Here is a 14,522-nt window from a genome sequence, read left to right on the forward strand (position 1 = left end):
ACTCTGTTCAAGGCAAATGAAAGCAGATATAATCCCCTTTGGTCTCATTATATCATTCATTTTCCTCTTAGATTCCCTTGAGGTCAGTTAAGTCTCCCATTAAGCTGAGGGCATGAAGGCCTGCCATCATTGACACGGCCAGATTAAAGTATAAGCTGAATAGCCATGAAGGAAAGAAGGCAATCAGAGTACATATCATGCAGTCTTCACCCAAGGAATCAGAGTAAAACACCCATTGCTTTAAGTTGGCTGGGTGAAACACACACCAATGAACGATGGGACAACTGGTTCAGATAAAAGCTTTTAATTAATGAAACATTAAGGCACACACTTTAGGAACATGGAAAAATCATGAGACATGCAGCATGCCCAGAAGCAATCTTTCAGTTACGTGGCTGTGCTTAAATGCAATGCTAATTTCTGATCGCCTGCCATTTGTAATAGCACTGAGATAAATCACGACGAATTTATGAATGTGATCCTGCATCGCCCATTACACAAGCCCTCCCCTGGGAAAATGAACCATCCTGACAGCACCTCCTAATAAGTAGAAATGAAGTGTTACTGTCCCTTGCCACCAGGAGAAAAAAAAAACCCAAAAAACAATAAATATGTCTAGGCAAGGGGAGAAGGGATGCATAACTTGGTTGTACATAAAATAGTAAGAAGGGAGAGAGACCTGCATCTATTTTGAGCTTTTGTGGCCTGACGAACCACATTTCCACCTTGCTCAAAGCCAGGAGCCCTCTCACACCGTAAATAATTCAAAAACCCCACAGCCAGTGCCTGGAGAGGAGGCCTGCTTCCTGAAAGCTGCCTCCTTGGCTAGTCTTGGAAAAGCAATGGATCACCCTGTAGTTCAGACAGAAATCCTGCTGTCCACCTCAGGATTCTGAGCAAGACCCTTAGCCAGGGTACATCAGGAGGAAATCAACCCAATCCTGTCATTGTTTGTGTTATTTATAGTTTATTGTTTGAAAAAATTGGAAATAACTCCTTATGGCACACTTAAGATCTTGTGCATGAACTCGGCAGGCACTTTTACTGAAGCAAATTTAAAAAACAAGTTCAATGTATCGCACACTGTTCCAGGGAAATGGCAAACCAGAAACCACTCCTTTCCAGTATGATTTTCCGTGTCTCTCTAGTGTCTTCTTCTGATGTTTACCCAGAATGAGTTAAATGAAAGGACAGTAGGCTTTCTTTTTCCAACTAATCCCCAATTTTTCTGTGCAAAACCCAAGGAAGCAAAAAAGCTCAAATATCTCCTGTTTGATGATTAATCTCTGAGTTTAGCCTTATCTCTGTAATGCTGAGATATTTATATAGAAGATTAACGAGGCATGGTCAATATATAATGGACAAAATACAATTTGTGATTTATACAATACCACCGAGACAAGATACTCTTACCTCAAGCAACCAAAACTACATTTTTGAGTGGGTGAGGTGTTTTGTGTTTGTACCCCAGATCTCAGCACACAGCCCCTCAAAAGCCTTATTTTTAGGGTGTTTTTAATTAATAAAGGACATTGGCAAAGGTGATAAGAAAGACGGATGGCCTGGGAGTTCGCCAAGAACTTGAAGTCAGTAGTCACACATGTAGTTTAGTATGAAGGATGATTTCTGCAAACTTTTTAAACTATCCAAGGTTGCCACCACATACAGTTGAATATCAAGGTGCTACAACATTATTTGCTATAGAACGGAAATGAGATCAAATTTTTTTGGGCCTGAAAATGTGTGTCCCACCTGAAACGCCTCTATAAATCTGCAAAGCAGGTAGCAGGTGTTCCGGCCCCATCCTGACTCCTCTACACACCACCTTAAAAAGAACAAGCAGGAAATATTCTTTTATACTTTGTATTTACTGGTTCTGCCAAATGGTTATTTGCCTCTAAGGGGCATTTCTAAAGACTGCAAAACAAAGTATTTCAGCTCTTATGGCTGTCAAACCAGATGGCTCTGAAATAGGAACAGAAAAGAAGAAGGGGAAAGAAAGGTCACTTTGATCAAGTCAGCTTTTATTGCCACAAGCAGAAAAAGGTCAAAGTGGTTTCTGAACTGAACTGAGAGATGAGAAAGAATAACTTTTTTAAATCAATCATTAAATCGTGAATCATTTAATTCATTCATTGAAGAATTCTTATCTAGCTAATTTTCTTGGATAGACAGTCTGTGATCTTTGACCTAAGACAAACACCATAAAAACAAAATAAGTATTATTAGAATAGCACTGTTAATGCCATGGGTTAGTATTACAAAGGTCATATCAATTCACGGAAGAATGTAGGAAAGACTTAACCTTGACTGAAATAAGCACCTCCCATTTTTTTAAAAGCCAGTGTTCATTTTGAAAAAAAAGAAGGTGTTGCAATACTTGGAAATTCACTAGTGTATGTCAAAAGACATATTATTTTGAAATGTATTGATTTCAAAACACTAGTATTGATATTATGACTTAGTGTTACAGCAACTTTATTATCTTCCAGGTTCTGTTGCCCAATCTATTAGTTCTGTTGAATTGTCAGTCATTTTTAACATCTTACTTTGTTCTTCTTTAATATACTTTATACTTCCATACTGCCTTTTATCTCCCAGCATATTGCAAACATCAATTAACTAAGCTACCTAACACCCCCATGTAGGTAGAGGAATACTATTATCCTCATTTTGAAGCTGGAAAGAGCAGGTTCAGTGAGGTGAGGTGACTTGCCCAGCCAGCCAGTTGTTGGAGGCAGAAATGGCCTCACAGTTTGTGATGCCTGGTTATCTGCTTTAACTAGTAGACCATGATCACTTCTCACCCCTAATCATCTCATGGCTGCCCATTGTGTGGGGTGAGGACATCAATACTGAGGTCCATTAGAGGAACCAGTCAGATTCTTGCAAAACACATCCACTTCTGCTTTCCAAACAAACAAACAAACAAAAAATGATTTCTGTTGAAAAACTTCAAGAGCTCCTTCTACCATGTGAATCTTAACTCTGACATCTCTGGGTAACTCGGCACTGAAAAGTGATTTGGTGAGGACAAACTGGTTCTACTCACACCTGTGAACAGATCAAAGAGCAATGAGTTTTTACAAAGAAAGATCCAATGAAATTGACTCTTTGCTAATAATAATAAAAACCACCATTTATTGAGTTCTTAAGCTAGGGCCTACATACATTTTCTCATTTAATGCTGACAACTCTATAGGGGAGGACTATTCTTGTTCCTACTTGAGAAATGAGAAAATTAAAGCACATAGAAAGGTTAAGATGAATTGTACAAGATCAGACAGCTAATAAGCAAGGGAGTCTGGACTTGAATTCAGGCATTCTGTCTCCAGAGTCCATGCTCTTGACTATTTCACTGTAATTATCCCGTTGCCTGGGTGTGATGCCATTTACTTTGTCCTCCCATTAAAAACTGCACATTATCTCTGGCCATACAGTAAATGTTAGTGGGCATTGTGCTTGCATGCTATATCACACTAGGAGCTCTAAGGAACATAAGAGTAAGGTGCACCATTTCTCCTCAGTAACTATATGCCCTTTGGCTGATGACATACTAATTTTTGTTTTTAATTATTACTCCCATATCATAATTTTGAGGGAAGGGATTAGGTCTCCTCCCCCCCCCCCCCCCCCACCAAACTCTCAAGACAGCTCCATACAGTACGATGCATTGAACTGTTTTTGATTCATTTGAATTTAATTGTTTTTTTCTTTTCTCCTAATGCCCCCTGTGGATGATCTTGAAATTCTGAATGTGTGTTTTTTTTTAATTTCCCATTTTACTGACATTGGCAAATAAAAGGACCATGCCTGATACCTCCAAGTTAGAATTTCTGTGCCTCTTGGAACCATGCATGGATCTGCCTCTACAGCTATGGCAGGTACAAAAGCCACTAGCACTAGCAAGGACATCCTAGCTGAGGATAAGTAGCTGAGACCACTAGAATTCCTATACTCTGATTCAGAGCCTACCTCTTCCCTTTCTAACTCCCATTCCAATGGCCAAGATAATCGTCACTTCTATTGATTATTTATATTGAGTTTGGCCTTATGCTCAGTGCTTTACATGCATGACCTTATTTACTCCTTCTCCAAACCCTATAACATGAGAAAGTTATTATTATTTAAGTATGAGAAAACTGAGCTACAGAGATAGTAAATAACTCTCCCAAGACAGCATGGCTGTAAATGTTGATGCAGGCATTTGACCCAAGCGGTCTGAGCCTAGAGCCCAAGAGTAGAATCTGTATAGTATTGTTTCCCATCTTTTGATTCCTAGAAAGCATCCTACCACTTAAGACATTTGTCTTAAGACAATTCTTTTTATAATAGATAAAGATTCTTTTTATAATACCTTAGACTAATTAAAAGTATCCTAGGCATTTTCAATTAGTAGCTAAAGCAAAGAATACGAAAATAGCTTTTAAAGAGGCACGAGGCTTTCTTTTGCAACAAAAGGTCATTGGGCTGCATTGTGTTTGCAGCTATGAAATGAAAGTGGCCATACAGAAATCCCATAGTGCCAGAGAAGGTGAGGGGAATTAGGTCATCTTAGTTGGCATCTCAGAAACAATCACAGGCAAGAAGAAGCTGATCTCCTATATTTTCAAATTGATTCCAAACTCTTTGTAGGTGTAATCCAGTCTCTGAAAGACAAGGGGAAAAAATGAGAGGGAAGCTGATTAAAATTTATATATCTAAGATGTGTGGGTTCAGCCGATTAGCGACTAAAGAGATGGCTTTTAAGGCCCCTGGGGGAGGTTTGAGTTCATCCTTGGTTATCTTTTACTCCCGAATAGCTGTATAAACTCCTGGGGAGCAGAAGAAAGCTGCCCTACAAGACAAAGGCACAGGAGTTGCTTCTTTTCTTTATCAGATGGAAGAAAAGGAACTCTAGGAATCCTTTATAGTTAACTATTAAAATTGGTCTTTCCTTTTTGCTTTTTAAACTTCTTTAACCTCAGTCTCTAAGAGCAATCAAGCTTCTAAGAGCAATCAAAACTTCTCCCTAGGTGAGCCAGAAGCACCAAGGTGGCGCACCTTATTCTCTCCTCTTCTAAAGCCTGTACCCAGAACAATGGCTTAAAAGAAAACTACCTTGCATTCATTTGCTAAAAAAGGATCTCAGGATGAGGTTATATTTTTAGCTTTGGTGTTGACCCCCAAATATAAGTTATTCTTCAGGGTCTATGAAAGAGGGGTCAGAGTAAAGAGGATAAGACATGTATGAACTGCTTTATCCCTATCCAAAGACTATACCTCTTTCCAGATCCCTGCAGTTTAGGGGAAATTACCTAGGACAACAAAGAGATCTAGGGATAGGAGAAATAGATGTGGGGGAGGGTAGAACCAAAAGAAAACAGAAATGTGTAGAGGTGACTAAAGGGAAAAAAAGACACAATTTTGGCAATCATTTCAGAAGCATGGCAAATATAGAAAAGGCAAGAGGAAGATAAAAAGAAATTAGTTACTTTAGATAATAGTACACTTGTGTCATGATTTTATTCAGCCAATTATCCAAAAAAGACCACAGTCCAGGAGATCTTCGAAACAATAGAGGTTCAAAGATGAGTGGGATATAATCCTAACCCAAAAGAATTCACAGTTTAGGTAGGAAGATAAACATGGAAATAAATAATGACTGTACATATCTTAACGATAGTTGCACTTTTTGTCCTTCAAATGCAACAACCTTTCATGGATCCCATGAAAGGGCTTTTGCACCTCTGGTCCTTCGGTTTGAAATGCTCTCCACACTAATTTAATGTGCCTGGCTACTGACTATTATTTCTCATCTCCAACTGAGTTGAACCAGTACACCCAGTCCCTTTCTACACTAACCCACTGTGTCTTTTCCAAAAGTCAAATGTAACATCTAAAATTATCTTAATTTTTTATTTTTGAACAGGTTGAAAATTTATCATTCTGTACTAGTACTTAAACTCCTCGGGAAAAGGCACTCAATGATAGGTCATTGACGACCTTATAAATATTTATCGATTGTCTGACTAACAGATGGACATAGTGTAAGGATATTATAAAAGAGATAAGCATATGATTCTGCAGTGGGGGAAGATGTAGAAAACTCCATCATGAGCACATTAGGGATGGCCTCTCCAAAGACGTGATTTTGTTGTTGTTGAATATTTAAGGTGGAATAGTGTGTTCAACAAATAGGCAAGGGAAGCAGAGCATTCCAGCCAAGAGCTCACATAATGACAGTCACAAATGAGCTTTGCTCTTTCTGGGAACTGCATTCCATTTAGTATGTCTAGAGTACAGACGATGATGGAAGAATGCAACACTAATGGCAGAGTAGTTAAAAGCATGAGTTTTGAAGATAGACTTTTTGAAAGTGAATCCTGGCTCTTCTAATAATTAGGTAATGTTAGGCAAGTTATCGGTCTTCTCTGTGCCTCAGTTCTCTTATCTGTAAAATTGGGATTCATTTGATTTATATCACATCTACCTCAGGGGATTCTCAGGAGTATTAAGTCAGCTATTTAGAGGAAGGTAAGTACTCAGAAATGTGATAGGAAAAGGTAATGAGGGGATCCCTGGGTGGCGCAGTGGTTTGGCGCTTGCCTTTGGCCCAGGGCGCGATCCTGGAGACCCGGGATCGAATCCCACATCAGGCTCCCGGTGCATGGAGCCTGTTTCTCCCTCTGCCTATGTCTCTGTGACTGTCATAAATAAATAAAAGTTAAAAAAAAAAAAAAAAAGGAAAAGGTAATGATATCAGTGTGTGAAGGCCCTATTTCATTCTAAACACTATGCAGATTAACTAATTTAATACAAATACCCTATGAGGCGCCTCGGTATCTCAGTTTGTTAAGCATCTGACTCTTGATTTCAGTTCAGGTCATGATCTCAGGGTTGTGAGATCGAGCCCTGTATCATACTCCACACGAGATGTGGAGTCTGCTTAAGATTCTCTCTCCCTCCCCTTCTTTCTACCCCTCCCCCTTCTCTCTCTAAAAAAATAAAATAAAATAAAATAAAATACATATACACTTATGAGGAAGGTACTCTTATTGCCATCTCACAGATGAGGAAACTGAGAGACAGATTGGTTCCGCAATTTGTCAAGCATCACACAGCAGTCAATAGAATGGCTGGATCTAAATCTAGGAGGTCACACTTTTGAATCTTGCCTTTCACCATTACACTATGCAACCTCTTTGAATACCTAATTCATAAGGATCCTGTGAAGAAAACTGAAATAAAGTATACAAATGTCTCATCATGGGCCCTGGCATGTATTGAACATTCAATACAGTATGTATTTTTTTAATGTCTGCAGAACAGTAGACCTATAATTAGGATAAGTCAAAATTCAGAAAAATATAGTTACCTGTGGATTTATGGAAAGACCCCGTAGAACCTGGAGAAGACAATTAAGAACATCTAAGCACTCAGTGCCTCATCGAATTACTGCCAAACAGGCAGTTGAAAGGTGGAATAGCCAAAATCACTTGCTTGACCTTGATTTCTGATGGGAGTACTGAAGGCTCCTTGTACATCAATCTTTGCCCAGCTGTACTTCTTATCTAATTAATTTTTAAAAGATCTAAGTCAATTAATTATAAAGTAATGGGTTGTCCCTTCCAGCTGCCAATTTATCTGTAGCTAATTAGTTAGCTTATTCTATCTCTTTCATGGAAACATACTCTTTGCCTATTTACATTAATTTATATACATAAGTTCTGTGAATAACAAGTTATATGTTATTCTGTAATAAATTACGTACCTAATCCCTTTGTGGATATTCACCATAAAAATGCTGGAATGACAGAGGGAAAGTACCTCTAACCTACCTAAAATCAAAGTTAGTAAATAAGCAAGCAAACAAATTTGACAGGAAATTCCATAATGGCACATTAATAAGTGCCTTTAAAATGCTGTATAATACTAACCCCAAACTGGATGAAACTCTTGACCTTGAGGAAGATGGAATAAAAGCAGACTTAAAGGTGAGATTCCATTTATTTCATGTGAAGCACTGGATAAGCTGTAACACAAATGTGACGAGATGTATTTTCTTTCACAAAGAAGCTATTATTTCCCTTTGTCCCTCTCTTCCTTTTTTACCCTCTCTCTTAGAAAAGGTGTGTCCCTCTTATCCAAGCCTGACAACCTCCATCAAAGCTCTGAATCTCATTCCCTACCACCTCTCCTGAGATTCTGCTGCATAAACAATTTATTTTCTTTTGCATTATCAATTGTTGCCTCTCTTGGCCTCTTCTCAGCCTACAAATGTGCTTACATCCTTCTGCTACTGAAAAAAAGCTTCCCCAAGGCAGAGTACTGCCACCAGCACCACTGCAACTGCTTCCCTAGTCTTACTTCAGCCCCAGGGGTCCTCAACTCCTGTGTCCACTTCAGAGTTTGTGTAAAGCCTTTCTAGGAAGTTAAACTATCATCTGCTTGAATGCAGCACTTTGCTCATAATCCACATGACAGCCTTTGCATAGTAAGTACCAGTAAGAATTAGATGTTGTGGCTGTTGTCACTGTCTTTTTCAGTGATGCTATGTCATACTTCTTCATAGTGCAGTTTCCAAAATCAGAACATTGCAGCTCAAATCCTTGCTTTACCTCCTTGAACTGTGACCACAGACAGGTTACTTAATTTTTGAAACTTTTACTTATTACTTATTTTTTTAAAGATTTTATTTATTTATCTGACAGAGAGATACTTATCTGACAATAGAGAGAGCTAGCACAAGCATGGGGAAGGACAGAGGGAGAGGGAGAAGCAGGCCCCTGGCTGAGCAGGGAGCACAACATCAGGCTTGGTCCCAGGACCTTGGCATCATGACCTGAGCTGAGCCACCCAGATGCCCCTAAACTTTGGCTTTCTAAATATAAAATGTAGATCATGTAAAGTCAAAAGAAACAAATGAGATGAAGCATATTAAGTGCCTTAGCACTATGCTCAGAACATAGCAAATACTTAAAGATGCCTTTTAGATAGCCAATACTATTAGTGTATATTTTTTATTCGTTCCTCTCACTTCTGATAAGTACTATGAATTTCCTTTGGGGAATAACTTTTTCAAATGCAGAGTCCAGGAGATTGGCTTCTACCTTTGATAAAAATTGTGAAACATGTGACTCAGGTCTGGTCAAAGTACTGAATTCCCTTTCTGGAAATCTTACCCAGTTTAACCAGCCTGGTTAATCAGAACACTGAATCCTCTTTCTGGCCATGTAACCCATGCCTGACCAGTTGGAGCCCTGAATTCTCTCCATGGGTCCTATGATCCAGCTTCACCAACCATCATAATCCCACTACTGTGGTGTCTGTATTCAGTTTTTGAAAGGGACTTGCCAAGTTGTTTCTATCAGAACGGATTCCCAGGTTAGGACAGGAATTATCAGTAAGAAATATTGTCTCTTAAAAAAAAAAAAAAGAAAGAAATATTGTTTCTTTACCCCACCCAAGAGGATGTGATATGGAGAGCTTCTGGACCATCTTGCCATCGGGTCAGTCCAGAAAGGAAGTCAACTCACAGAAAAGAGCACAGCTAATTCAATAGACCTGACATTGTTTGAGGCCCTAGATCCAGCCAAGACTGATCCCAGTCTGCCTGTATAACTTTCATTCATTCATCAATAGATTTACTTCTAGTGTAAACTACTTTACATTGTTCTGTCATTTGAGACTGAAACTGGTATAAATGCTTATCATGTTTTCCCCAAGCTAGCCATATTTGCATATTATCTTGGGGCATAGTAGAGCTCAGTGGATGCTCAATAAATACATTTTGCACCAAGGTGAAAATATCCTGTTGATGGTGATAGAGGCATATAGTATACACGCCAGCCTCATTATCATGCTCACCATTTAGACAAGGCACAGACTGCATGACTGCCTGGATTGATAGATCAGCCTAAAATGGTAGTGGTCACAGAGACCCACAGGAAAAGCTATTCCTTCACCGAGAAGATTATAGCAATACAGTCCTTCCTCCAGAAGCAAGAAAAATCTCAAACAATCTAAACTTACTCTCCAGAACTTTCCGAGGGCCTGGAATTTTCTTTGCATTTGAAATGCCCCCTCTTTCAGCTGCTATAAAAGGAAACAAATAGTCTATTGAACAAAGTACTTCACTGAGCACCCTAGAGGACTATGTCAATAATAATCTTCAAACAAGGTAACACTCCCTTGACAATGGAGAACTGTGTGCTTCCAGTTTTAAAAATCCGTCTTCCATGACTTTTTAAAAACTATCTTTCAGGACTGATCATTTTCTTCAAAAGCAACATTTAAAAAAAAAAAAGCAACATTTTCCCCAAGTTTATCTTGGGAACCAGTGGAGTCAAAGAATAAAATTTACTTTTCAATCAACTTTTCAAATTTCATAGTTCTTGTGGAAATTGGGAGACACTTTTAAGGTGGTCCTGTCTAGCTAAACTGCACCTAAACATAATTTAACAATCCTGTACCTTGGAAAGAAATAATTCTGTTCCCTCTGCTAGATGTCAGGATGAGAAGGGAAGGAGGCAGGCATATGGACAAGTAAAAAGAACAAAGGATTTAGAGAACACATATTTAGGTGAAGAATATGGGGCAGCCAGGGGGAGGTAGAAAAATGAAGGACATTAAACTATTTATGTGAATTGTTTGCGTGAATTGAAGGCACTCAAACTGAATGTTAAAAAAAAAAAAGTTATTTTGATGCAGATGGCAATAGAAATACATTCTGAGAAAAAAACTCCCTGCATGCCATCAAAAGCCCTGCAGGCATATTCCCATTCCTTCTGTTGCTTTTGCAACACAAGAACACAACAAAAAGAACTGGACCCAGTTAGAAAATCATGGCAACCAGTACAACAGCCACGGAAGGCACCTTCCCATGTTCTGCTCAGTCTCTGGGATCTAAGAGGGTTTTCATTCCCAAAAGGGCTATATGGTCAAAACAATAAGCCCACCCCTCAAGGGTAAGAGAGGTTGTTGTCTTTTCAAATTGGCATGTGCAGCTGCTGGTCTTTTGAGTCTTTGCTAGTCAGGGCCCCTCCTCTTTCTTGTAAAAGCTGGCATCATTTTAATTATTTTTGTAAATTTCGCCCTTCATTAACTCCACCGTGCTGGGATAGAAGGGGGAAAAATCTGTAATTTGAGGATTCATTAAGCAGCTGTTGTTACTTATTAGGGGCAGTAAATGCCCAAAGTGTGCTGGTTTGTTGCATTGATGTAAGAAACCATAATCTCTCAGTCAGATGGGTTTTGATTTGTTACACTTTGAGGTCAAGCCACTAGGGAACATAGATATCCAGCTGGAAAATATATTGATATTTGTTTTTTTCTTAGAAGGGTATACATTCATTCAACAAATATTATGGACTACTCTATGAGAGAACTCTTACGATACTGCACAACTGCCATTTCATGGAGAAAACTTTGCTGTGAGAAAATTTATTTTTTTTCGAGGATAAGTGAAAAAGGCTCAAAACTGGCCCCTTTAAGAATACTGATTTTTATTTATAATCCACATAAATACATACTATCTCTCTCCTTTTTACTTTTAAAATCTTTTCTTTCTTTCTTTCTTTCTTTCTTTCATTCATTATATACATTTTTACATTTAAGTTCAATTTAATCAACATATACTGTATTATTAGTTTTAGAGGTAGAATTTAGTGATCCATCACTTGCATACAACACCCAGTGCTCATTACTTCAAGTGCTCTCCTTTAATTCCCATCACCTAGTTACCCCATCCTCCCACAATCCTGTTTGCTTCCTATTGTTAAGAGTCTTTTATGGTTTTACTTTCAAAATTTTAGCAAAGAGAGAGAGGCAAACCATTCTTCCAAACTGTATAGCTACACAGTGTTGTGTCCCTTCTGCATACAGTGCAGGAAGTCAAACATAAGCAAGGACAGTGGCTTGTAGGAAGTGGGAGGTCAGACATCCCTTCCTCAGGACTGTGCAGTTTTACGTCTAAGATGAGTACCTAAGATCCCCTGAGAGCCAACCTCCTCCTCCTCCAACTGAAGCGCAGGAGAACTCTTCAGCCAAAAACGCCATCAAAAAAATCATTACCCTCTGCCCTTGCTTTGAAGAGTAGTCTCTCTGGTCCATTTTTGATGGATTAATCTAAGATTTTTGTTAAAAAAGAGATAAAGCTCCTTTCTGGTTTTTAAATATATATGAAAATGGCAGCTTCATATTGTGTGTCAGCTTTCTAAAATATTACAGATTCGATTCATTTCATTTATGAAGAAAAAAATAGCAAGAGGGAGCTTCCCAGGTAAGATTGACTACCGCGGGCAAAACATTTGCTCTTAAACTTCAAGTGATCATCCCTACAAAAGACGCTAAAAGGAGTATTCAATCAGGGAGCTGGAATTCTCTCCATTGGCGAGAAATTGGCACCAGCTACGAGCTGGGGGGAAAAAAAATCTTCTACAGTTTCGGTCTCCAAAGGTCACTCTTGGCCACATTTTGTCTCTGAAGGCAGAGAACCGAAATATTTTTTGTTCTTGTGAATTATTTTTTGTTCTTTTATTGGAATTCAATGGAGTAAAAATAACCGCTGCCCATTATCCGTTGCCTGTCGGCTCTACCTGGGCTGAGGTGGTGGGAAAGGACAGGAAGAGCTTTTACAGATGTTGAATAGAAGAAAGCTTTTTGGAATGTGTTTGCATGACTCATAAAGAACAGTTATTCTTAGCCTTCCCGTCACAAGAGATAAAGCTCTTTTGTCCCATAATACAGGCTCCTACTTAAAAGGAAAACCCAAGGTCCATTCAAAGCTAGAGCCCAATAATAAGCTCTCCTAATAGTACCTGCCCCAAACCCCTGGAGTTATATTGTATTACTCTTTACAAGCCTAGAATGTAATGCAAAATTTTATTGTGCGTGGCTTTTTCATTTGTTAGAGTTGTGCCACCTGGAACAATGGGATATACTTAATGTAGTAGCAATAATTTTAATTCAGTTATAAGAATCACCAGTTTAGCAGTACGACTCAATACAATTAAACATGCTATCCTCTAGAGAAAACCCATCACCTTTTGGGATCACTTCTTTAGAATCAGATCTCCTACTCAAACTTCAATCTAATATTATTTATGTTTTGGGTCAGCCTATCTTGCTTCCCAGAACCAATAAACCAATAACATTTGGAAGCCATTTGCTAAAGGAGAGCACCACTCTTTGAAGGATTTAATAGCACAAGGTCAAAGGAGACTAAAAGGACTTTGTTCGAATTAAAACATATCTTATTTCCAGTTTGCTTCTGAACTGGTTTCTTGCACATTCTTAGACTTTTTCCAAAAGGAAAAGTGTAAGCTGGACCACTGTACCAGGTCACTGGTACCTTTTCCCCTTGATCCTTCTAACCGGTTTTTTTTTTAATTATTCTTTTAACATTTATTAAACATTTTTTAACACTTTGTGCAGTGCTAGCCAGGCATTATAGACAAAGTGATAGAAGTATTCCAGGAACTGTCAACCTAGAAGGGAGGACATGATGATGTTACAATAAGATGGTGGTAAGCTATGAGAACGGGAAGCTCACAGGATTGTATGAAACTCGAGGAAGATGCCCAGAGTGCCCATGGGTCATAATAAGCCTTTAGTAAAGGACCACCACTCTAATTCATAGAAAAGTAGGGCAACATATGCATCTATCAGTTATTCCTGGAGTCAGTCAAAAATAAGAGGATGGTTCTTATATGTGCTTCTCTTTCTGACTAGAAAACTTCCTGGACTATTCCCCTTGGTCTCACTTCATCAGCTCTCTGAGGAAGCCGTGTCTGACCACCTCTTTCCCAAGTCTGGATTAGGGACAGTTTCCTTACCTCCTGGAATACCACCTTGAACTTTCTCCTGCAGTACTTTTAATGCGAGTAAAACAGGGTATACCCAATTACTTAGCTGTCTCAAAACTATAGTTTTATTTTATATAACCTCTGGAATCCCTATTCTTGGGATGGGATGGGATGGGATGGGATGGGATGGGATGGGATGGGATGAAATTTGTCAATTGAAGATAATTCAGCCTCTTTCAAGTTGAAGCAGTTGTCTTTGTGAAAATATTTTTGTCAATCCAAAGCTCCAATTCTACACTAGGGGTGTGTCTGCCTTATCCAAAGATAAGGTGTCTTTCTGGACTTCTTCTTCCCCCAGATGGCATATGAAGGAGAGGCTTATTATGTTCACAGTGACAGAGCAGAGCTCTTGTCCCCATGTCCTCTGGGTCTTCATTTGCCTGAGAGAAAAGTCTGTCATCTTGTTAGGTCAATATTCTGGTCTACCTTAACATGTGGCTAATTCTTCTGATTCCTGTGTTCTTCATTGTTTCTTGATGGAATATCAAGTAGTTACAAAATGTTTATATATATATATATATATATATATATATATATATATATATATACACATATATGAAATAGAACTCCCATTTACCCACCACCCAATTTAATAAAAAGAACTATACCTTATTTTTGGCATTGTTGTCTGCCATTTGCCTTTCATCTTCCCCATTTTTTTCCTAGTCAGGGGGA

General features: G+C 38.7%; 1 long non-coding RNA gene across 1 annotated transcript in view; it reads right to left on the reverse strand.

The window, feature by feature from the left end:
* The window catches only part of LOC112915043 (uncharacterized), a 163,292-nt gene extending 155,768 nt beyond the window's left edge, over positions 1-7,524 (reverse strand). Inside the window, exons 1-2 of the long non-coding RNA XR_011995057.1 lie at positions 7,358-7,524; positions 1,753-1,825 (exon numbers count right to left, since the gene is read on the reverse strand). This is a non-coding gene — a long non-coding RNA (uncharacterized lncRNA). The remainder of the gene's footprint in view (positions 1-1,752; positions 1,826-7,357) is intronic.
* Positions 7,525-14,522: the final 6,998 nt, after the last annotated feature.

Source organism: Vulpes vulpes, chromosome 10, assembly GCF_048418805.1.
Source record: "Vulpes vulpes isolate BD-2025 chromosome 10, VulVul3, whole genome shotgun sequence".
In the NCBI taxonomy this organism is placed as follows: Eukaryota; Metazoa; Chordata; class Mammalia; order Carnivora; family Canidae; genus Vulpes; species Vulpes vulpes.